Source organism: Sinocyclocheilus anshuiensis, unplaced genomic scaffold (assembly GCF_001515605.1).
Source record: "Sinocyclocheilus anshuiensis isolate Anshui unplaced genomic scaffold, SAMN03320099.WGS_v1.1 scaffold458, whole genome shotgun sequence".
In the NCBI taxonomy this organism is placed as follows: Eukaryota; Metazoa; Chordata; class Actinopteri; order Cypriniformes; family Cyprinidae; genus Sinocyclocheilus; species Sinocyclocheilus anshuiensis.
In genome coordinates this window covers 30,141-37,655 of record NW_015542338.1, presented here as the reverse complement: position 1 = coordinate 37,655, position 7,515 = coordinate 30,141, and positions in this window count along the sequence as shown.

Sequence of the window (7,515 nt, the reverse complement as noted above, 5' to 3'; positions counted from 1 at the left end):
ATAGATGATAGACAGACAGATAGACAGATAGACAGATAGATAGATAGATAGATAGACAGACAGACAGATAGACAGAGGAGATATATATTTTATATTTTTAAATCATTTACTACTAGTAAACCTTTTTTCATTGGTTGAACAAATCACACTTAAATTGACAAAAACAAAAATCTCTAATTTAAAAAAAAAAATTATTCATATAAATTCATATAAATCAATGCTTCAATTTCATATAACTCTGTGGCATACAACCAAAAAAAAACTGAATATTTAAAGATTTTAAGACATAAGACAAATACAAAAGAAATACGCAGTATTCTCAGATTTGCACAACATATCTCAGGATGCTTCATGTCATGTTGCATAATATAAAACATCAGCTTTCCACTGATCAGCCTCCTCTCTCCTGTGGAAAAAAAGAGGAAAATAAATGTGAAAAATAAATGAAAACATTTAGTATTTAATCAATTTTGAAAGAATAGTTCACCCTAAAATCCAAACATCTGTCCAAAACCATATTGTGGAGTACAAAAGATAATGTTCAACAAGAATCTTTCAAGAACACTTCAGAATGTCAAGGAAAAGTGTCATTAAGCCAAAAATATGTAACCATTTTTGTTCAACTTTCATGTTCATTTTGAATAGCATGCAAGAGAGAGAGATGCATGAAGATTTGAATGAGTAAACATGACAAAACTTTCATTTCACTCATACTTCAGTACTCCGCAGTTCACAGACTAAATCCATTGGAAAGCCTGACGTGTTTCGACACATCTCGTGCAGAACTAAGTATAGCATCAAACCACAGACGGACTCATGCTGCTCAAGAGCAGAAGCTGGACAGATGCTTTCCTGAATCTGAATTCTGGCTGACTGTGCTGTCATGACTCACAACAGCTTAGATTTTCCTTTAGCCACATTTAAAAAAAAAAACATGTATATTAAAGGGGTCATGATGCTGCTAAAAAGAACATTATTTTGTGTATTTGGTGTAATGAAATGTGTTTATGCGGTTTAAGGTTAAAAACGTCTCCACAACATGGCGGTGGTGGCAGCAAACAATACTACAGCGAGAATAAAGTTACGCCTTCTTTCTTTGCGTGAACATTTGTTCACATACCACATAGTGAGGTAGATATGTGGGGGCGTGTTAGAACAAGGTGTTTTAGGTAGGTGTGGCTGACTTAACTTTTATAAAGAATATCTCTTTGGATTTGAGACTTTAGTCGTGAACATTTGGGCGGCGTTATGCAAATCTTCCCACAGAGCGACGTAGGTATGTTGGGGCGTGTTAGAACGAGCCGTTTTAGGGGGGCGTGGACGAGTCTTAACTTTTATAAAGAATATCTCTTTGGATTTGAGACTTTAGTCTTTGCAACTTTACAGATCTTCTTTATGCACCAAGAGCTTGTAACACTCCAAAGAGAAAGGAACAATTGAAATCGCATCATATGACCCCTTTAAATAAAAAGACAATGCACAATTTATTAGCACCACTATCCCAGCACTTCCTCAACTTCCCCCATTCCTCTAAACCCAACTTCCTGTTGATGTAAAAGAGTCGGATCAGGCTACATGACTACTGAGAATATCTAGCTTAAAGGGGTCATATGATGTTGCTAAAAAGAACATTATTTTGTGTATTTGGTGTAATGAAATGTGTTTATGCGGTTTAAAGTTAAAAAAACACATTATTTTCCACATACTGTACATTATTGTTTCTCCTCTATGCCCCGCCTTTCTGAAACGCGTCGATTTTTACAAAGCTCATCGTTCTGAAAAAGCGAGGTGTGCTGTGATTGGCCAGCTATCCAGTGCGTTGTGATTGGCCGAATACCTCAAGCGTGAGACGGAAATGTTACGCCCCTCACCATACTGTTGTATTCCCTCAGCGACCAGCACGGATCAGCTCTAGGCATGACGAAGCGGATATCGTCCTCTTTTGGAAGAACAAACAAAGTAGTTTCACTTTCACAACAAAGCACACAGCGTCTTCACGACATGGCAGCGGCAACAACAATACTACAGCGAGAATAAAAGTTACGCCTTCTTTCTTTGTGTGAACATTTGGGCGGCGTTATGCAAATCTTCCCACATAGTGAGGTAGATATGTGGGGGCGTGTTAGAACGAGGCGTTTTAGGTAGGCGTGGCTGACTCTTAACTTTTATAAAGAATATCTCTTTGGATTTGAGACTTTAGTCCTTGCAACTTTACAGATCTTCTTTATGCACCAAGAGCTTGTAACACTCCAAAGAGAAAGGAAAAATTGAAATCGCATCATATGACCCCTTTAAATGAGTTTATATTTAAATAGTTAGAGAAGCACACAGAAATACACAAATGAGTCCAGATGAAACGTCACAGCGATGTGCAAGAGAATGTTTCTTTCTCTTTATTTCCATTTCAAAAATAGAGTTTCACAACACATATTGATTTCATGCTGGCTTATTTCATTACTGCCAGTCACTCCGTCTCCAAAACAGCAGAACATAAACAATCATAAAATGCAGGGTGTCTACAGATATGAACAAGTTCAATTTAAGACTTAAGAACTTTTTAATGATGTGAAATTTAAGACCAAACCTGTGATGGAAATACACATGATATTACATACGTATGTAATATTTAAAAAGAAAACAAAATAACAAGCTGTCAAAAATGCTATTTATTATTACGATATACAGTGAACTTAGCAATATTTTCTATCAGCTTTTACATACTTAAATCTGCATGTTTTTAATATTTTATTTACCCCAAGATGTTATTTACCTTTATAAAGGCCCCCCCCCCACATTTAATATCACGTAAATTCATCCGCCGCACTTTTTCAGGCAAGTGTGTTTGCATAGAGGTTTCCAAGAGCTGGTGTGAATAAATATAGATTTAAATTCAAAGAGACAGGATAGTCTGTGCATGATCTGATGTTTTATTCGGACCCAGAATAAGGCGATATGAACATCACGGAGCGCAAAACACGTTTCATTCATACTCGAAGCCGGAGGGCGATCTCGCGCAGAAAGTCATACCAGGAAATCCCTAATATGGACAAAATAGAAAAATTGAAGTTGCCTATACACTACCAGTCAAAAGTTTTTGAACAGTAAGATTTTAATGATTTTAAAGAAGTCTCTTCTGTTCACCAATTTATTTGATCCAAAGAACAGCAAAACAGTAACATTTTGAAATATTTTTACCATTTAAAATAACTGTTTTCTATTTAAATATATTTTAAAATGTAATTTATTCTGCGATTTCAAAGCTGAATTTTTAGCATCATTACTCCAGTCACATGATCCTTCAGAAATCATTCAAATATTCTGATTTGCTGCTCAAAATTTTTTTATTATTATTATTATGTTGAAAACAGCTGAATAGATTTTTTCAGTTTTCTTTGATGAATACAAAGTTCAGAAGAACAGCATTTATCTGAAACAGAAATCTTTTATAACATTATAAATGTCTTTATCATCACTTTTGATCAATTAAAAGCATGCTTGCTAAATAAAACTATTCATTTCTATACTTTTTCAAAAGTAAAAAAAATTAAATAAATAAATAAATCATACCGACTCTAAGCTTTTGAATGGTAGAGTGTATACTACAGAATATTAGTGAAAGTGAAAGTGAAAGTGACGTGACATGTGGCCAAGTGATGGTGACCCATACTAGGAATTAGTGCTCTGCATTTATCCCATCCAAAGTGCACACACACAGCAGTGAACACACACACACACCGTGAACACACACCCGGAGCAGTGGGCAGCCATTTATGCTGCGCATCCGGGGAGCAGTTGGGGCTTCGGTGCCTTGCTCAAGGGCACCTCAGTCGTGGTATTGGTACAGTCGCACACATACATATATACACACACATACATATATACACACACATACACACACATACATATATACACACACATACACACACACACACACACACACACACACACACACACACACACACATACATATACACACACACACACACACATGCAATAAGTAATCATTTTTTACTTGCATTTTGTGCTTTGCAAATTTTAATTGAAGTTTTGAACACTGAACCTGACACACTATGAAATCCAAGGATCTTTGTATACTTTAGGAGCCCACAAGTAGAGACTGAGTGGAGAGACATACTCAAGTAAATAATATGAATAACAACAATAAAAAAAACTTAAGTGTAAACTAGTTTTGTTTTATTAAATATTAAAATAATGAAAAAAAAAAAAAATTCATCATCAGACTTTCTGTAGATCAAGTGAAACTACATCTGCTTCCTGACATGCAATAATACTTTCTTCATATTTTGCTCTTCCGTGAGAAATCTTTACTTTGTTTGACTTAATATTTTACTCTTACCTTTTAGTACAAATATAAGTGAGTTATGAGAATTTAGAGCTGTTTGAAGAAATAAAACAATTTTATTTTATTACTATTATTTTATTCACTCGTCTGGTGTATATAGTACTGGCTTAAGGTTTTTGTCACGATGAGGACCTTTATTATGAAATCACTTCCGGTTAGACAGTCATCACAATAGCGCTCTTCACTCACTGCTCTCTCTTCTTATTCTGTCCATCATCAATCATAACGTTTATTGATAAAGGCAAAGCGTTTGCCGTCGTCGTTTTTTTTTTTTTTTTTTTTATCGCATATGAACATATATAACAGTAAGAGAAATACAACTTTGCATATAAATGCCATCAGTACACAAGATTACAAGTAAAATAAAAAATTAGCCAGAGGAAGAAAGAAAACATAATAAATAAATAAAACAACTAAAATAATATAGACGGTACAGTTTACTTGTCTATTTCAAATTTGCAGATAATGTTAGAAGTCCTGAGAGCTTTTTTTGTTTTACATTTATATACCATATTACAGTATCGTTTAAATTCGTTGATCAAATAAAATAAATTTGGGTTTACCACCCGACCACTTCACTTCCCCATTACAACCAGTAATTGAATAATATATGCTTGATCCTTTTCTATCCCATAATCATCAACATATATTATATCAGACCCACCCAGTTTAACAGCTGTATTGTTTCGTAATGAAATTCTCAACATCAACCCAAAATATCTTTGTATAGATGCAATGAAAAAATAAATGGTAAATGGTTTCTTTTTCATTACTACACAATTCACAGGAGTAGTCAATATTCAATTTAAAACGTTCCAATATATGTTTCACCAGATAAATTCTATGCAATTTACTTTACTTTGTTATTAACAAAGAATTGATCAACCATTCTCCAAGCCTTACGCCAATTTAAGTCTCCAAATATTGATGACCAGAAAAATCTAGCTGGAGGATATGTAACATAATTGAATAAATTTCTAATGCATTTATTTGGTATGTTGTTTTTTAAAATATGAATATTTCCAATAAAAATGTAATTAGTTATATAATCCAGATTAGGGTTTTCATTACATTCATTTTTAAGACATAATACCTTACTGGGTATAGCGTCCATTACAGTGGCATATTCTACAAAAAAAAAATATCTCTGTTATTCCAGATATAATATCTTCTAGGGGAAAAGTTATGTTTATAGGCCAATGTCCAAGCAACTGAGAATTTCAGTTCAAGCTCCTTGTATCTCAGCAATTTCAATGGTATATATATATATAAAAAAAAGTAAACATTTACAGTGTTGCACAAACCTATGCCTAAACTACATTTGTTCATCATTTTGTAACGGTTTATAATGTTTTTATTAGTCTGCACGTTTTGTGCAGTCGGCACTGACGGAATGATTGCAGACATTCAGCACACTTAATCTAGTTGTATAAATTAGCAATGCTTTAAAACTGTGTCTGTTGTTAGTTGTTTTCATTTAAATACAACAGCTGAAATAAACTTGTATTTGTGGACTAATCGTTTTTCATCTATGCTGGTGATTGTTCTTAAACTGTTAGGCTTAGGCTGTATTTACAAAATGAATATGAATCTAAGACCACACACACACACACACACACACACACACACACACGAAAGTGTTCCTGTAAAATGTTCATAAGTGTGCTTGTGCTTGTTTTGATATGATATATACACAATACTGTTCTAAGGATTTGTATTAGTAAGTTTCTTTGTTCATGTCGCCAACTGCATCAGATTAAAAATATTAAAAAACATTAATATTGTGGAATAATTTTACAATTTAAAATACAGGTTTTTCCCCCTTGTGATGTCAGATCTCAAGTTCTCCTCTTTATTGTCACATGATCTTCAGAAATCATTCTAATATGCTGCTTTTCTGCACAAGAAACATTTCTGATTATTATCAGTGTTGAAAATGGTTGTGCTGCTTAATGAAGTGTGGAAACTATTATACAGCGACAGGATTCCTTGATGAATGGAAAGTTCAGAAGAACAGCATTTATTTGAAATAGAAATCTTTTTTATATTATAAATGTCATTTACATTTACTGTCATTTTTATTAAATGAATGCATCCTCGAAGAACAAAAGTATAAATTTCTTAAAAAAAAAAAAAGTAATCCCAAACTTTTGAATGGTAATGTCATGTATCAATGCCAGAATCAAGTTAAGAAATGTATTTTTTTAGCTTTATTATGTCATTTTTATACAGCAGATTCTACAAGGACGTTAACATCACACTCTCTTGTCTCCTATGTTGTCTTGTTTTGGTGCATAAATCTTTTTAGTTTGTAACAAGGATTCAATAGTGATTCATGCTCAAAATTCAGAAAAACTTTACGTCGCACCCTCCATGAATATCATTTTCTTGGATTTTGAGTGTGAATCACTATTGAATTCATATTTTTAAAAACAAAATGTCACTGTCTCACTTAATATCAACAACCACACAACACACATTTTACCAACATCTTATCAAAAGCTAATCAAGGCATGTATCAATGCCAGAATCAAGTTAAGAAATGTATTTTTTTAGCTTTATTATGTCATTTTTATACAGCAGATTCTACAAGGACGTTAACATCACACTCTCTTGTCTCCTATGTTGTCTTGTTTTGGTGCATAAATCTTTTTAGTTTGTAACAAGGATTCAATAGTGATTCATGCTCAAAATTCAGAAAAACTTTACGTCGCACCCTCCATGAATATCATTTTCCTGGATTTTGAGTGTGAATCACTATTGAATTCATATTTTTAAAAACAAAATGTCACTGTCTCACATAACATCAACATCCACACCAACATACATTTTACCAACATCTTATCACAAGCTAATCAAGGCCACAATCCAATCTTTATTCCACTTTATTTTTTGTAATTAGAGGCCCTTTTTATTTATTTATGCATGTATGTTGTATGTACTGTATATATATTAGGGATGCACGATATTGGATTTTTGCCGATATACCGATATTTTTCAACACTTTTTGGCCGACAGCCGATACCAATATATATCCTTTGGTTTCTCCTGTGTGGAAATAAGCAAATTATTTTTAATTTTGGTTCGTTTTTAACAAGAACTTTATAAAGACAGTACATTGAAGCTTTGAAAATAACTATAAATAAACTATA